This window comes from Typopeltis vanoorti, chromosome 13 (assembly GCF_054136105.1).
Source record: "Typopeltis vanoorti isolate ZY-2024b chromosome 13, IOZ_Tvanoo_1.0, whole genome shotgun sequence".
In the NCBI taxonomy this organism is placed as follows: domain Eukaryota; kingdom Metazoa; phylum Arthropoda; class Arachnida; order Uropygi; family Thelyphonidae; genus Typopeltis; species Typopeltis vanoorti.
Window position 1 is genome coordinate 42,823,833 of NC_143561.1, and position 17,454 is coordinate 42,841,286.

Here is a 17,454-nt window from a genome sequence, read left to right on the forward strand (position 1 = left end):
AATCCATGGAGACAAATTCGTAAAGTACAATTCCATGAAGGTTTTTTTAAAAAAAATAATCACCAGCATATATATATATATATATATATATATATATATATATATATATATATATATATATATATATATATATATATGCTGTTTTTTTTTTTTTTCATTTTGTGATCATATTCTAGAGAAGACAAAAAAAAAAAGACTCAATAACTGAGGGGATTATGATGAAGCATGTTTGCTACACCTTCGGAAGGATCTTTGCACGCATACACTTCAGTAGTGATACTTTTTTGGAGGCTAATCCAAAATTTTAAAGGGATCTTAATCCTTCCGTGAATCTGAATTGCATTTATTAAATAGTGTAGTGAACAAACGAGTACAAAGCAATTCCTCAAATGCTTGGAAAACAACAGTACGTAATGTTATGTGACATACACTGCTTGGAAAGAAGTCAACGGTCACCATAGTATGAGTAAAAAACAGTCATGGCATCTACCTTAATAAGATGTAGGACCTCCATTCGCTGTAATGACTGCAGTAATCCTACCTACGGGACATACTTTCCAGAAGCGTACGATAACGATCAAGGGACCATTCTGCCTGTAGGAATGTAATGGGGTCCTGGACTGTTACTGTGGAGTAGACATCTCTTGACCTCACCCGACATTCCAGTTGATCCTACAGATGTTCAATATGGTTGAGATCAGGGCTCTGTGGAGGACAGTCAAGTGTGGTGACGTTTATGTCCACAAACTACTCAGTTGCAGCAGCAGTCTTAAGACATTGTGCATTGTCTTGTTGAAAGAGACAATGTGCAGTTCCGTAGAATCGCCAGTATTAGGCATTCCAGAATGTTCACATACCTCTCGAAGTTCAATGTTTGTGGCACTACAAACAGAGGTCCGAAGCCAAACCAGGGCATCCCCACCTCCGATTTCATAGATGGGGTTACGCACTCTGGTAGGAGACGTTCACAGGGCATCTGGCACACACACCCACATCATCCACATGCTCGGTAGAGGGTGTAGTGTGATGCGTTGCTCCATAACATAGCTTTCCAAGTTTCCACATCCCTCTGTACACGCTCTTTACACAACTGACGCCATTTCCCTGCATGATGTTTCGGGTAACGTGGGCTTGCATATTGCGGTCCTACCATGGAAACCACATGTTGTAAGCCTCGGTTCTGAATGTTTTTTGTGCCGATTCGCGTTTCTGTCGATGCCCGGAACTCCGCATCAACGTGTCGACCTATGAATGGCAATTTTTACATATTATCCTTCGTAACACCCTACAGTCACGTTTGGTGAATGTGGTGGGTCATCCACTGCTGGTAGCACTTCTTCCAATTGACTACCTCCGCTTCCATCTCAATATGATATCACTGATTTTTGACCTCAGATTGTCCAATTTATCAAAAATTTGCCGAACCGATAGGCCTGCAACATGGCATCGTATCACAACGCCTCTTTCAAACTCCGTCAGTACTCTTCACGCAGTCATTTCACCCGGACACAGTTGCACTGAGTTGGGAGCATCATATTCCTCAAATTTATACTGGCTACAAACACGATAGCACGATACACTTTGCCTATGGAAAGGTGTTTGTTGACTTTGTTCTAAGCAATGTATGAAGTCATGTTCACTGAAATTAAGCCCTGATTATTTATGATCAGTTTTTATTAATCATAACATTATGTTGTATTATCAGATTTGAATTTCATCTCAAAGCAGGATGCATGCAATAACGCTAAGGATTACTACTGTGGTTCCTAACAATAGAATGTTATTCTGTCATCATCATCATCATCAGCAGCAGCAGCAGCAGTAGCAGTCATTTTCTGTCAAATGCTGGACGAAGGTCGCCCTCAAAGTTCTCCATTCATTTCTATCTTGAGCTTTTCTATACAATTGAGTTCCAGCCAGGGCCGATCCGAGAGTATCTGATGCCCCTAGGCAAAGAAAATTTAGGCGCCCCTAAAAATTGTCTCTCTATATATATTTTGTCATACTCACACAAGCACACGTACACCTACACATGTGGATATTTATAAAAATAATAAAGAAAGAAATAGAGAAAGCGAAAATAATGTAGGATCATCAGTGAGCACCAGGACGGCTTGACTTATTTTAGTGTTTTATTATTAATCAAGGTTTTACTAATTTTTTTCTAAGGTTGTAATTTTTTCCCGAACTGTGTAGCAAAATCTGGCGCCCTGAAGTCTAAGCACCCCTTGGCGATTGCCTAGGTTCGCCTAATGATAAAATCGGCCTATCTCTTTAATCTCTCCCTTCCAGTGTCTCTTTGGTCTTCATGTAGCTCTCTTTCCATCTCTGGGATACCATTTGGATATCAACTTTGTCCATTTTTGAGTATTACATATCAATATGATCTGCCCATTGTCATTTTTATCTTTTGACAGTTATCATGTTTCTCACCCTGGTCCGAGCTGTGATCCAAGCATTTCGCTTTTTATCTAGAATGATAATACCGACTTTCCATTTTTATCTAGGTAATCTTCAACTTGTTGGTCATTTTTTGTTGTTGTTGTTGTTGTTGTCAAAGTCTACGTTTCACTTTTCACAAAGTCATGACCGGAAGTATACAACCGTCGAATATTTATTCTGTTATTTTTGGTCTTTTGAGTGATTGATAGTGTCACATTCAGGGTGAGTTTTGGATGGAACAGTTGACAAATATTAGTAGGAACGAATCGATAAATGTTTTTCTTTCTTTTGTTCTTTAAAAGAAAGTCATGCAATAACATAATTCACTTCATTTGATGGGGGGGGGGGGAATCTCACACTGTATGGTCTCGGCGATGTGTTATTACAATAAATTTCAAATTTATTCAGTTATTTCATATTTTTATTTTATATATGATAAAAAACGTCCTGATAACTGTTTGTTATTTAACTGAAAATTCACAGTGTTATTTTACTCTGACTTCCAGAAGATCTTTTTTAGATCAGCGACATCAGACGTGGAGATCCGTCTTTTTCAAGATGGACGAAACTTACTTTTTTACAGTGCTCTTTAAATCCTTTTAAATCTTGAGCAGATGGAGCCGTTTATATAAGATTTATAATTTTTCTCATTGTTTCCTTTTTTTTTATGCATGTACCCTCTGTCAGATCACAACTGAAAATCCGTATAATGCAAAGGAGATGACAGTTGTATATATAAAAATACTATTCTACTCACTCCAGGTCTTATGAAACACTTATTTATTTATGTAAATCACTAATTCGAATGTTATACATCATGCTTTTATTTTGTGTTAATAGCACCATGTGTATAAGTCCTCAGGAAACAAAACAAGTTCTTTACAAAAATTATTAATTCGAATCTTCCACATTGTGTCTTTGTGAACACAAAAATGCGATGCGGAAAGTTTTCCTTATAATATTAGGAACTACTTTTTGCAAAACCATTTAAATATTTGCTTTTTTTCTGCAGTTCTGCATGCGTATTATTTTAAGCTATAGATATGTGTATGTTGTTTAGCCTATATTTTCTATTATTTCATATTCGAGTTTGGTGTGTTGTACACTTCATGCCAAATCGCCATTTCTGATTACTATCCGTTGTCTTGGTTGCTGAGCTGTGGCAAGCGTTGACAAAACCATGTGACCAATATGGGATGCAGCTGCGTGTTATTGAGCCATGTGATAAAGTATCATATGTTTTGTGAACAGCAAGCGAACTGTGTGCCTCAAATCATAGGAGTCTGAGTTTAATTGTGGAGAATTGCGATCTACATATTCGCATGCAGTTCATGATTGGATGGCATGCTATTTCACGGGTATCGTACACTATCCTTCATGTAAGTAATAAATAGTATATCCGAGCCCTGCAAGTGTCACTAACATTGCCATAATTCATATTTTTTATATTTTACCTTTTTGATGATTACGTACATTAACAGGGTTTAATATTTGAAATGTATGCCCTTAAATACTATTTAGAACTGGAACTAAAAGAGCTATTTTCAATTGGCATGAATTATAAAGTAGGGAATCTCTTCATTATCCTGGTCAGCACCTGAAAAACTGATTACTGTTATTTATTGTTGTAGCCACCAAAGGTGAAGGATATTTCTTGAAAAGGGATATTTCTTGAGAGTATGGAGCGATTGCCCGTTCTCTTGTAATATCGAATCAAATTATAGTGGTTTTTTTTTGTGTGTGCAAGTTTAGAACAGATCAATCGCCCTTAAATTTTCGAAGAATTAAGCAGTTTTTTTTTTTTTTTTTTTTTTTTGAGGGGGTTGTTATGAAATATTCTAAAAATAATGAATGGCTCGATATTCAATTTTTTTTGAAAATTTAATGGCGATCTGTTATACAAGTTATGTTAAATTTTGAAGTTCAGCTCCCTTTCCCAGACTACCTCAGATTTTTAATGCGACAATATCTTGGCAGAAGCTTATGTTCTGTAACCATTTTAAAACTAAAAGTACATTGGAATGAAAGTGTAACTGTAGAAGTTCATAGACTCCCCAACTCGGGGTAGAGTTGGGGAGTGGAATAGGGTTCAAAATATGCAGGATTCTGACTTTATTTTTCAATTTGCAGAACTTCTTACATCATCCCTTTTGCCAAAAAAAAAAAAAAAAATTTTTTTTTGAGTAACCGCATGTTTACAACTACCATAAAAAAAAAAATAAATAAAATAAAATAATAAAGAAATCGACCAACCGAAAGCTTTTATAAGCATCCATTCAATTGAATGAGCAGTCTGACAGTAGCAAACTGAATTTCAATAGGATTTAAGTATAATAATCTTATACTTATGTTAAATAAAATATTAATCAGAATATTTTCTGGGATCACATTTTATTCTGATTCACCACAAATTGCTTTTGGATTATGCTTATGATCATAGTGTATGATTCAGATTTAAGCTTAAATGTGTGGGTGAGAGATTGAGCAATACTCGTTGAAGTTTTAATTTTTTGTTTTATTAATATTACAGCTGGTGTGGGTGATGTATAGTCTCCTGCGATGACTTCTTGACTCCCTGGGGATCTTAGATAATAATTTAAAGTAAATTATAAAATTTAAATTTTTATTAAAATTTAAGTTTTAATTTTTTACTTTATAAAGTTATTAAATTTTTCACTTAATTGTTAATTTTGTTTAATTTTTTATTATAATTAAAAAATGAATCTACATCTTTTATGGTGTAATGAAACTTCACTATTTTTTGTTGTGATTTTTTGGTAGAATTGGCCTATCTTACCCCCCCCCCCCAACTCATTTTCCCTGGTTTCGTCACTGGCCTCAATTTTTCTATTAAAATGCAATTTAATAGGAAACACCACTATCCTGTTTGCTTTTATGATTTGGACTTGACTGGTATATTATTTTGTCATGGTTATTGCTACACGAAAAAACACTGAATAAAATTATTTTTGGGCTTTTCAATGCTGTATTTGAGATTTCTCTCTCTCTCTCTCTCTCTCTCTCAGTATCTGTCAGATTGAATCATGTGAATTCGTACATTTTTATATTTTCTTTCTCATAATTCATATATAAAATTTTCAGGAAGAAATTTTGAATAATACAAATGGGTAATTAAACATTGTCACACTCAAGTTGAATGCCTTCATTTACTTTAAATAGATATTTCACAACTCATTTCTCTCTTAGTTAAATTTACTCAATTAACAAAGGGTTTTCACTACTTCAGTCATATACAAGTTAGAGATTTATCCTATACAATTCTTTGTCTAATAGAATAGACTGTATTAATTACTCTATCCTGTCAAAGTTCTCTAAAATGTCCTCAGTCTTACTTTATCAAGACACAAATTCTATCATCAACAATCTCAAGATATAAAACAAAAGGATCTTTACTTTACCAAGGTCATCCTTCATCTTGGCTGGCTCTGGGTCAGGTCTCGTGACTGAGTTGTTCCGTTCTCTGCTACTGGACACAAATCAAGAAATGACTGGAACTACGAGCCTTCTCTGCTCGCTCGGGTGGGTCATTCAGCGTTTGGCACCATTCTGCATGAGCTGTTGATTCTCGTATGGGTCTCCACAGAATACCTCGCAGTGCAAGTCATGAATACAGCCAGCTGTCCGTCGACATAGTGCCCTCGGCTTGTCCTATCTCGTCAAGAGTCTTTGATCTCCAAAATCCCAGAAGAAACAGAAAAAGGCCTAGAGCTTAGTGCGTATTGCCTTAAATATTCCTTCTCAGTGCCCTCCTTTTCTATATTGTTTTTCGCATGATCCATAACTTACATCGCCCTTAGGTTGATCCCTTGCTTTCCCTCATTGCTATTAGGTGTTGTTTTCGAGGAAAGGCGCTTACGTCAGCCTTCCCCGTAAGCTGCAGCCTTCGATGTTATGATAGGCACTTGCAGCTTAGATGTGACCGTTCATCCTATTAGTCATTTCTTATCTGGTGACTTATGATTTTTGATAGCTTAATAATACATAAATTAAGCCATTATTCCTTTACATGAAATGCTAATCTGACATAATTCTTGATTTTAGCTTTCCATTTGACAATAAATAATTCCAATACATTACACATACTGATATACACTTTCACATACAACAACTTAGGTGTTTCTCACCTTCTGCTGGTAAACAGATATTATTCAAATTTCTTTGTTATTTTGTAAAAGCTTACATGTTAGATCCTGAATGAATAACTTGTCAAAAAGTTCTCCATTCAATATCTAACAATTCTGACCTGCTAAATTTAGATGCACAGTGGGAAGATCTTGAAGAATATGAAGAAAATTTAATCACTGACAAGCCCAAAAAAAAAAAACTTAAGGGTCAAAAAAGAAATCTGAGGAACAAATTATATTTTCCCATAGGTTATTATATTCGATTAGTGCGTTTTGATTAATGTGCTTGTTTTAAAGAACACATTAGGCACATTAATCGAAGGATTGCTGTACACATATAGAATACTATAATAAGGAATAACAATGCTGTATTACAGCACTATATTCAACTCTATGAATTCCCATATTGCATACTTATAAATACTAGATTAGTAAATGCTTAAAATACAGCAGTTAGTAACATTTGAATACTGTAGTGAGCTACCACATTGAAAGGAAGGGGGGGGGAGAGAGAGATAGAGAGAGATCACAATTAAGGTTTTGCATGAATTATGAAAGTCTTCCAACACTGAGTTTTATGACTTATTGCAGAAGTTTACCATAGACAACACAGCATACCATGCCTACTTCTCATCATGCAAAAAGAAAAAACTTATCACCATTTCAACTTCTGTCCATCAAACTCTGCAGATTCCGTTCTATTATCTATCCCCAATAACCAATATTTCATAGTTTCAGTTTTTTTTTTTTTTTTTTTTTTTTTTTAAATTTACTTTATTCTCTTCAAATCTCGATGATGAGATTAGAGTACAGTATTTCAGCTATAGTCTAATCCATTTTATAAAACCTTGATCTGCCATCATCGAGGTATTGTACAACAGAGCCGCCATCCTTTTATCTCTGTTGATCAACATCTTTCTCGATATTTCAGCAGCACTGGTCTTCATCACCTTTAAAATATGTTCTTAGAACTTTAAATTTCTCTCTACCATCATTCTAAGTTCCCTTGCCTCTTTTGCTGCCTCACAGCAAAACATTGTCACTGATACTAGTAACTCTCCAGCTCATATCTGCACACTCCCTGTGCCATTAATGAATGGTGATGCATATCTTATATAGTTGGAGGAAATGCCAACCAGAACCTTAAATAGATTATTATTATTCATGACATCTCCAGGGAGTCTGAAGACTCATCGCTGGAGGACACCTATTGTACAACTCTCCATATCCACCGATCCTCTACTACCGATCATCAGCACCATCTATTGCCTGCCACCACCACTACACAGTGGCGTAGCTGGGGGGGGGGGGTGCAGAGGGGGAAGTCCGCTCCGGGCAGCACTTTGACCCTTTTTGAACTTTTGCAGTTAATTCTAAAATACAGTCTCGAGAACTCAGTTCCAAATATTGTAATACTACTGCGAATTTTCCTCACAACTGCTGTAAGTGTTGCTAGTTGTGAGAGGAGTTTTTCTAAATTAAAAATGATTAGGAATTACCCACATTACTATGAAATAGACTTCAACAATGTCATCGATTTTATTATTATTACGGGCGACTCCAGGGAGTCCTTAGACTCATCGAGGGAGGCACTAAACATCATGTCCACACAACTATACGACATTATCACAGTATCTATCATACCTTGCCTTGAACTCGCTCACTGTCATAGCACCCACAACAGACTCTGGCAGCTACCCAGCTACCATAGGTGTCCCCTAGTTCTCCCACCACCAGTCGTCCTGATCTCAAAAATATCCTCTGAATTAATCCTATAGAAACCTGTTAGCAATTTGAATGTCTCAATCATATCTCCTCTTTTCCACCTATCAACTAATTTCTGCAACCCACAAATCTTCAACCTGTTCTCATATGGTTCATTCCATAGACCTGCTATCATCTTAGTCATTCGCCTCTGGATCCTCTCCAACCCTCCCCATCAAGAAGGAACCTAGGTGACCAAATCTGGGCACAGTAGTCGAGATGAAGTCTTATCAAGGCTTGGTACAGAGGTACAATAACCAAGTGAGTTGATGAGCTGATTTAGCTACTTTTGCAATGTGCCCTCTAAGCTTCATCTCCCTATCCACCAACACTCCCAAGTCCCTGGCCTCATCAATCTCCTGGAGTACAGTTCCCCCAATGTGGTATACTTCTGCTAATCTTTTCACCCCAAAATGCATAACCTTACATTTTGTCACATTAAATTGACATCCATTCTCCTTAGCCCAGAACTCCAATCTATCCAAGTCATCCTGCAAGATTTTGACATCTTTTGCATTCACTATCACCTACCCAACTTGGCATCATCAGCGAACAAATGAACTGTTCCTCTTAGATCCTTCCCTATATCATTAATGAACAAATTAAACAGCAGTGGTCCAAGAACAGAACTCTGCGGCACACCACTAGTCACAGGCCATCTTTTGGACTCTACTCCTGAATAAACTACTCTTTTATATCTCTCCATCAACCACCCTCCTATCCATCTCACCAACCCTATATCCATTCCCATATCTTGTAGTTTACGGACTAGAATTCCATATGGTATCCTGTCAAATGCCTTAGCCAGGTCCAGCAGTATCACTGTAAACCCATTACCCTTATCCAGTTCAGTCGTCACCTTGTTATAAAACTTGAGCAAGTTACTGAGGCATGATCTACCCTTCACAAAAGCTATGCTGTCCCCCATACAGTATCTCATTTTCATCAATCTATTCCTGTATTTTTCCCTTGACTACTTTCTCTAAGACCTTGATAACGACTCCTGATATGCTGATCGGTTGGTAATTTGCAACCGTAGTCTTGGATCCTCCTTTATGCAGTGAAATTATTTCCCCCTCTTTCCACAGCTTTGGGACTAAACCAGACCCGAGACTCAGATTAAACAACATGGTCAAGGGCACTGATAATTCTTTAGTCGCTTCTCGTAAGACCTGTACTGGTATACCATCCAATCCCACAGATGTATTCACATTAAGGTTCTGTAATAGACTATTCACCTCTGCTTCATTCATCACAATTCCAGTATAAACTAATGGTTCTTTCATTTTTAATGTCACCACCTGGATGATATACTTTTGCAAAGTGCTCACTCAGTAATTCTACTATATCGACTGATTCAGTGACCTCCTTACCATCGTCATTCCTTAAAATCATTTTGCCGTGTACAGTTTTTTTCTTGCTTGCAGCATATTGAAAAAACTGTTTTGGGATTCTCTTTAGCTTGTATAGCTAGTTTCCTTTCATAATCCGCCTTTGCTTTTTTTACCACACTCGTTACCCTTCTGGCCCGTGCTTTATACTGTTCGTGAGCCTGCAGGTCACCTTTCTCTTTAAATTCCCTCACAGTTGTTTATTTTTTTGCAGCTCAAGCTTAATGGTGTTATTCATCCATTTAACCCCTGCTTGTTTTACTATTCGGACCCTAGGTATACAATCAGCCATACCCTCCTGTAAATGCTCCTTGACCACTTCCCATGCTCTATTGACATCCAGCCCTTGCAGTTGTACATGCCATGGCACTGGTCCAAGCAATCTCCTAAGCTTGTCATACTTGCCAGCACAGTAATTCCACATATACCCTGTCTTAACCGAAAATTCCACACCTTTAGCCACTTCCCAGGTGACCTTATGATCACTCTCACCAATAGGCAGCAACATGGTCATATTCATTACAGTCAAATTCTGAGATGCTATTACCTGATCAAGCACTCTCACACCCCTAGTATTTTCAATTACATGCTGTCTCAGATAGTTATCCTTTAATAATTAAATAAAATCCATTTCCTTCCTCACATGTGTCCTCTCCTCCTTCGAATCAATGTTACCATGGTTGAAATTCCCCATAATAATTACCCTCCTTCCACTCATTTCATCAATTTGTTTATGCATACTATCTCTACCATCTATTCCATCACCTGGGCTCTAGCAGCACTCAACTGTATATTTTATTCTGCCAGTCTCAATCTCACACCAAATTGCCTCAAATGATCTCTTTTCACTATCCTGATAAACTTCAATTCTCCTTGGCCGCAGTTCATCAGCTATCATCAATAACACCTCTCCCCCCATTTTATTCTCTCTGTCCCTCCTAAACACACTATAACCCTCGCATTCTATCCCACTAACTATATCATCTTCCGTCAGCCATGTTTCACTAATGCCAATAACCTGTGGCCAGGAAGAGCCAATCAAGGCCAAAAATTCTTCCTTCTTGTTCCTAATACTCCTGCCATTAGTATACATGAAGTGCAGTGCTCCCTTTGTTCCACCCCTATCTTGATGCGTTATTCTAAATATCCCATTCCCATTTTTTGTCCATAGTACTGGCTCAAGTACATTATATACATTCTTACACTCAACTGTGTCACTGATGTCTGCATATAACCCTCCCTTGGTAGTTCTAATTTCCCTGGTTCTGCACATCCATTTTCACTTCATTCAGTAACACTTTTTCCAGTGTCCGCATGCCAAATTCATTCAAATGCAGGCCATCCATCTTGTATAAATCCTTTCGCCCATCAAACTCATTCCACATGTCCACGAATTCCATACCACACCGTCTGCATAACCTGCGCATAATGTCGTTTGCGATTATGGCCCTCCTTCTAAACTCCTCTCTATCATACCATGGCAACAGACTCACCATTCTAACCCTGTCACTCTTTTCTTTCGCTACCTTTAACAAAGCAAGAAAAATAACATTTTAGAATGTTGAAATTAAATTTTTACTTCAGAAATAAACATAGTGTTTTACTTTATTTCCCCATACATCATTTTGACTTTTTGCAGTTTTTTTGGTGTGTATTGAGAGAGGCAGCAAACTCAGGAACAGCCCCAGGCGACAACAGCTCTAGCTACGCCACTGCTGCCAAGCTAGTATTTTTTGTCTGTAAATTGCGTGTGTGTGTTCTGAAGGGCCGATTTGTCTGTATGCGGGATGTAAAACCCGAGTTTCCAGGAGAATAAAACCCTTCTACCTCCACACGAGATCGACTAACTCACCTTCGATTGAAAAAGTCCATATAAAGATTCCTCCCGTCATGACGAGAATCGAACTTAGGCCTTTTCCAATCGAATGGTGCAACATACCGTCGTTCTTCCAATTGCACTACGGAGGTGCTTTAACAGATGACTTTCATTTGACTACTGCTCCACTTATTGGAGCAGTAGCATTTCACAAAGTAGGGTCTCCTGGTTCTGCTCTTCTCCCCTTTCTTCACATATACCAGGGTGGTCTGTAAAGTTCTTGATTTTGACCATAGATGGCAGTACTATTGGCAAGATTTTTTTCTAAGTTGGTACATCTGTCATAAGCATCCATGTGAAATTGCAAGTAGTTTGTTTTATCAAGTTCCATCAAGAAGTTTATTTTATACAGCTATCTGAAGCAAAAGTGTTGTCTATATCCCTTGAAATATATAAAATTGAGTATTGTGCAGTTATAAAATTCTTTGTAAAAGAAGGTTTAATATCAAAAGAAATTCATTTGAAGTTCATAAAAGTTTATGGGCACTCTTCTCCTTCATTTTCGACAATTAAAAAATGGGCTGCCGAGTTTAAACGTGGCCACATCAGCCTTGAAGATGATCCACGTGAAGGACGTCCAAAAAGTGTAACAACACCAGAAATCATTGAAGTGCAAGATAATATATTGGATGACCAGCATGTCAAAGCTCGTGAAATTGCTGAGACTATAGGCATTTCAAAAGAACGTGTAGGATATATATTTAGCATGAAGAATTGCAAATGAAAAAGCTTTGTGCAAGATGAGTGCTGCACTTGCTCACAGCAGATCAAAAACGTACTCGCATGAAAATCTTTGATCAGTGCTTGGAGCATTTTAACAAGAATAAAACTGATTTTGTGCATCGATTTATTACTATGGATGAGGCTTCTGTCCACCAAAAACAGTGGACAGAAGCCAGTTGTTCAGCACCAAAGAAGACAAAGTGGTTCCATCGGTAGGAAAGGTGTTTCCTACCGATGGCATTGGTGTTTCGGGATGCTAAAGGCATTTTGTTTATTAATTATCTGGAAAAGGTAAATCAATAACTGGGGAATATTATTCCGATCTTTTAACCAGACTAGAAAAAAAAATTCGTGAGAAAAGACCTGGTTTGCAGAAGAAAAAATCATCTTTCATCAGGACAATGCATCTGCCCACAAAGATGTTTTGGCAATGGAAAATTAAGGGATCTGCACTATGAATTGTTGGAACATCCACCCTATTCCCCAGATTGGCTCCCTCTGATTTCTGTCTCTTCCGAAAACTAAAACTCTTCCTCTCTGGTCAGCGTTTTTCTTTGAATCAAGAGGCGATTGCAGCTGTAGGGGGGTATTTTGCAGATCTTACTGAGACCCACTACAGGAATGGAATAATGGTGCTGGAGCATCACTGGAATAAATGTATTAGTCTTAAGGGAGATTATGTTGAAAAACAAATTTATAATTTCAAAATTATTTTTATTTTTTCATTGGTAGGCTGAGAAATTTTCATACCACCCTTGCACAGCGGAGGTGATTGCAATGTTTTGCATGCTCTCTATGCTGTAAACCCTCTTCACTCTCTCAATACACTTGATCTCATTTTAACCAGTTTTCTTCTAGATATAAAGAGGTCACCTCTCCTTTTGTCAACTGAGATCACCATCTTGCACAGATCTCCTTTCTCGCAGAATGTGCTCCACTCCAATCACTCCCAACCTTGTGTCCTTTAGTATTACAAATGTGCTAAGTAAGATGACTTCTGGAATTTCTCTCTACCTACTCATGGTCTGACTATTGCTTCTGCTCCTCTCACCCAAATACCTACACTGGGCGAGTAGGTATTTGGGTGAGATTTCAATTCACCCAGTCTACCCAAAACTCTTATCCACTTTCCAAGCTCTGGTTCAACAAGAAGTGTACCCAGGGCCACTCCAACCCGAGGGTGCATCGCACCCGGGTGGGAACATTGGTATTTTATTTATTGTAATAAATGCCACATGTAATTTCTTTTAGTTATTTTTTTAAAGGGCTGCCGATAAAAGTTTGCACCAAGGCAGCAAATACCCTTGGCACGCTCCTGAGTGTACCAAAGGGAAAAAATCATCTTATTGCAGGTGGCTTGCACTAAGGATCCGATCTTCACATTTATCCTCTGATGAAGCATACAATAAATCCAAAACAGTCGATCAGTAGATTTAAATGTAACTTCATAAAAGCCAGCAGCAGAAAACTTTCCCTGTGTCCAAATGGAAGCTATACCTTTTGGTCCATTGCTAATGCCATCAGATGCAACTTTTGCTGACTTGCACTTTCACCCCTGTCTCATCTAGATGGCACTACTGTTACAGCTTTGAAGATAAAGCTGACCTCTTCTTCTAACTCCTGCATAGGCAAATTACTTCCTGTTATGCCAGAATCTGAGCACCGTATACCTGCTGTGGGTTTTTTTTTTTGGCAAAAAAGACATTATTCTCCAAAGTAGGGTCTCCTGTTTCTGCTCCCCTTCCTTTCTTCACACACATGCAGTGCAGGTAATCAGCACTAACTATGGCTGATCTCTTAGCCTACATCACCAAGTTGGATATTACTCTTCTTGTCCTGATGGTATCTCTCCAGCATTGTGCTCCAGATCTAATATCTGTTTTGCATTTGTCTCTGAAATCTTTTATACTTAGCTGATACTAATCCCAGTGTGTGGAAGCAATTGTATATCCAGCCTATTACAAAAAAAAAAAAAAAAAAAAGAAGAGATAGAAGTCTACTTTTGAACTACTGACCAATCACCATCACCTCAGCCTTCTCAAAATAGAAAAAAGTTATCAGTTGTCAAGTTCTCCACCACCTAAAGCTCAGCAGTTAATCAGCAACCACCAATATGGATTCTTCCTTTTAAGGTCCACAGCTGACCTCTTAGCATACATTACCCACCACTGGACACGTGCATGGAAAGGTTTGCTGAAATGTTTGTTGCTCTTGACATTTTCAGAAGTTTTGAGTCTGGCATTGAGGGAGTGCTAAACAACTTGCTATTCTTTGGTCTACCTCTCATCCTTTGTGATTGGGTAGCCAGCTTTTTCTCTGATTGTGCGCTGTCGTGGCGCATGGCTCCTTCTCTTCAAGCTTCACCACTAGTGCCTGAGGACTCTGTTCTACCACCTACCATCTTTCTTCTGTACATAAATGCAACCTATTCTCATTAATCATGACTAATCCTATTTACATCTTTGTTGATGATAGTATTATCCATTCATCCTACTCATTTGACAAACCATGTAGTACTCAGACATCCCAGTCTTGTACATCATTCAGCCTGTACTTTAAGCATTGATCTCCATAACATCTTTCAACAGTGCAAAGATAATCTGGTTACCATCACTGCCACCAAAACAGTCTTGCCTTTCTCTCACAAGAGGCACCTCAGCTAACTTACCTATCCTTACCCTCAGTAATACAAAAGTCATCAGATCAGATGAGATCTCCCTCCCTCTCTGCTTGGACTGGCATTTATCTCCAGTTTTTCCTGGCATAAATACATCACAATGTTATGTTATGTTATGTTTCCATATTCAGATTTCCATAGTTGTAATGATCTATTGTTGAAGTTTCGGGAATGAAAACTATGTAGAAACAGGAACAAAATAGATAATTTACTAGATAAGCTAAATATTAAATATATACAACCCTGACATTTTGCCATCTGAAGCTAACATTACTAAAGGCAACTTTGAAGATAACACACTCAATGAAGGCTAAAATTCAAATGACCTTCAAAACAGGGACAGTCACTTGTATGGAAGGTGACAGTGGTGCTCTTTGTGGCAATATTCTGTGATTATTGCTGACAGGCAGGTAGGATAGTGCACCAAAATTTATGTAGAATTAAGCCATCATTTCTATTACGGTTCACTGGGTTCTGTAGCACTGAAAATCAAGTCATGAAAATACTTGATGTCAACCCTTGTTTATTCCTTGCTTCAGTTTAAGCAAACAAGGGTTGACATCAAGTATTTTCATGACTAGACTACTTGTATATGGAGGCTAATGACTTTACATCAGTTACCTTATTATCCTATAATGCAAAGCACATCCTTTCAGACATGCATAATGTTATGCATTGGGGGGGGGGGAATTATTACCCACATCATTTTTGACCTTTATCGAGGTCTCATCAGTGGGAGCTAGACCCAGGAAGAGTCTAATGTTAAATAATTAATGAAGTCATATTTCTCATGTACAAGTAGCAAAAAAGATGCATCACCTAATTATCAAAACAATGTGTGCTATTTATTATGGGATAATAAGTTCAATGATGTCAGTTGAGGCGAACTTCAAGATTTCTGAGTCTATGGTCTTCTGTCTATAGACAGACAAAGTAAATAATGTAAAGAAAGGGAATGAGCACCTTTCTTTCTCACTCCATTCCACTCAAAACCTCCCAAGCCCCAATTCCAACAAATGTGCCAAAGTAGTCCTAGACAAAAATTCAGCAATAAAAAAAAGAAGCATCAGAAAGAGAAACAAGAAAGCACTGGATCAGGTGGAATGTTATGCTGTAATAATAATCAGGTATTCATCACCGGCATATTTTATATGCCGTTGATGAATGTGTTGTTAAAATCAAATATTTAACTAATGCAATTGAAAAATAGACAAGAAAACTAAAAGATAGTAGTTCTTGAAGGTATAATTTAACTAGCAATAAATGCAGTATGAAAGAGAGAATATGAAAGATTGCAGGAAGAAGTGAGAGTGAAGATTGAGAAAGTACTCCTTAGTCTATTACCGAGATATGACATTACTGAATTAAGGACTATGATGGCCAATGGTTTGATGTGTAGAAGGAATGGTTATGAGTTTTTGGATGTGTGGAGTGCATTTGAGGGAAGAATGGAATTATATAAAGAGGGATGGCCTGCACTTGAATGTATTTGATATGAGCAGTCCAAACATTATTTATTGGTTATGAGGCCCAAGAGAGTCATATTAGGAAAGTACTCGCACTAGATCATGATGGCAGGGATGGTGGGAATCTATGTGTAAGAGCATAAGTCGTGTGTTAATGATATGAATATGCTTAATCATACTTTTACATTAGTGTTTATTATTATTATTGCATGACACCTCCAAGGATTTATCGTGGAAGGACACTCCACTTCATACATCTCTGTCTGCCCTACTACTTAATTCTCTACCTACATAATTGCATGTTCTCTTGGCTGATTTGGCTGTGCGTGAGATGAAAATCCAGCCACCTCTGTATGAGATTGGCTAACTCACCTTCAATTGAGAAAGCTCATATAAAGATTCCACTCATCAAACCCAAGTCTTTTCCAGTCAAGGGTGCAATGTTCCATTGTTCTTCCAATTGTGCTATGGCGGTACATTATGAGAAACGAAGGAAAAAAAACTCGCATTAGTGACACAACCATTTATAATTATACACTGGTGTCCAAACCTAAGGACAAACACTGTTTCTGAAGATTACAGTTGCAAATTCAGATGAATCAGCTTGTGGCAATTTGTATAATTGATGATAAAAAAAAGTAGAAAACAAGTACACATTCAAATTTTTGAATTGTGTGCAAAGGAGGGTCATATGGTAATATTCAACAAGATAAAAGACTGAGCTAAGTGAATTGTGTTTGAAGTAAGCTTTTTTTGTGAAGGAATAAAATTGCAAACTTGGATGTCTTGTAATGTCTCAAACACTCATCATGATTTCATGCAGGTAAGAATTATTGGAAAAGTTGAAGAAGGCCACAGAATTACTGATGTTGCCAGGGAGTTTGGAATCTCACATAGCATTATATCGAGGCTCTGGGCAGCATTTCAAGCCAACGGAATGTGTTCTAGACATTTGCTAAGAGGTCTCCCT

General features: G+C 37.7%; 1 protein-coding gene across 2 annotated transcripts in view; it reads left to right on the forward strand.

Moving 5' to 3' along the window:
* Positions 1-3,646: 3,646 nt before the first annotated feature.
* Positions 3,647-17,454, forward strand: part of LOC150100092 (scavenger receptor class B member 1-like) — a 219,697-nt gene continuing 205,889 nt past the window's right edge. For both annotated transcript variants that reach the window (XM_090402417.1, XM_090402418.1), the window contains exon 1: positions 3,647-3,821. The gene's annotated coding sequence lies outside the window, so the exon portion shown is untranslated. The remainder of the gene's footprint in view (positions 3,822-17,454) is intronic.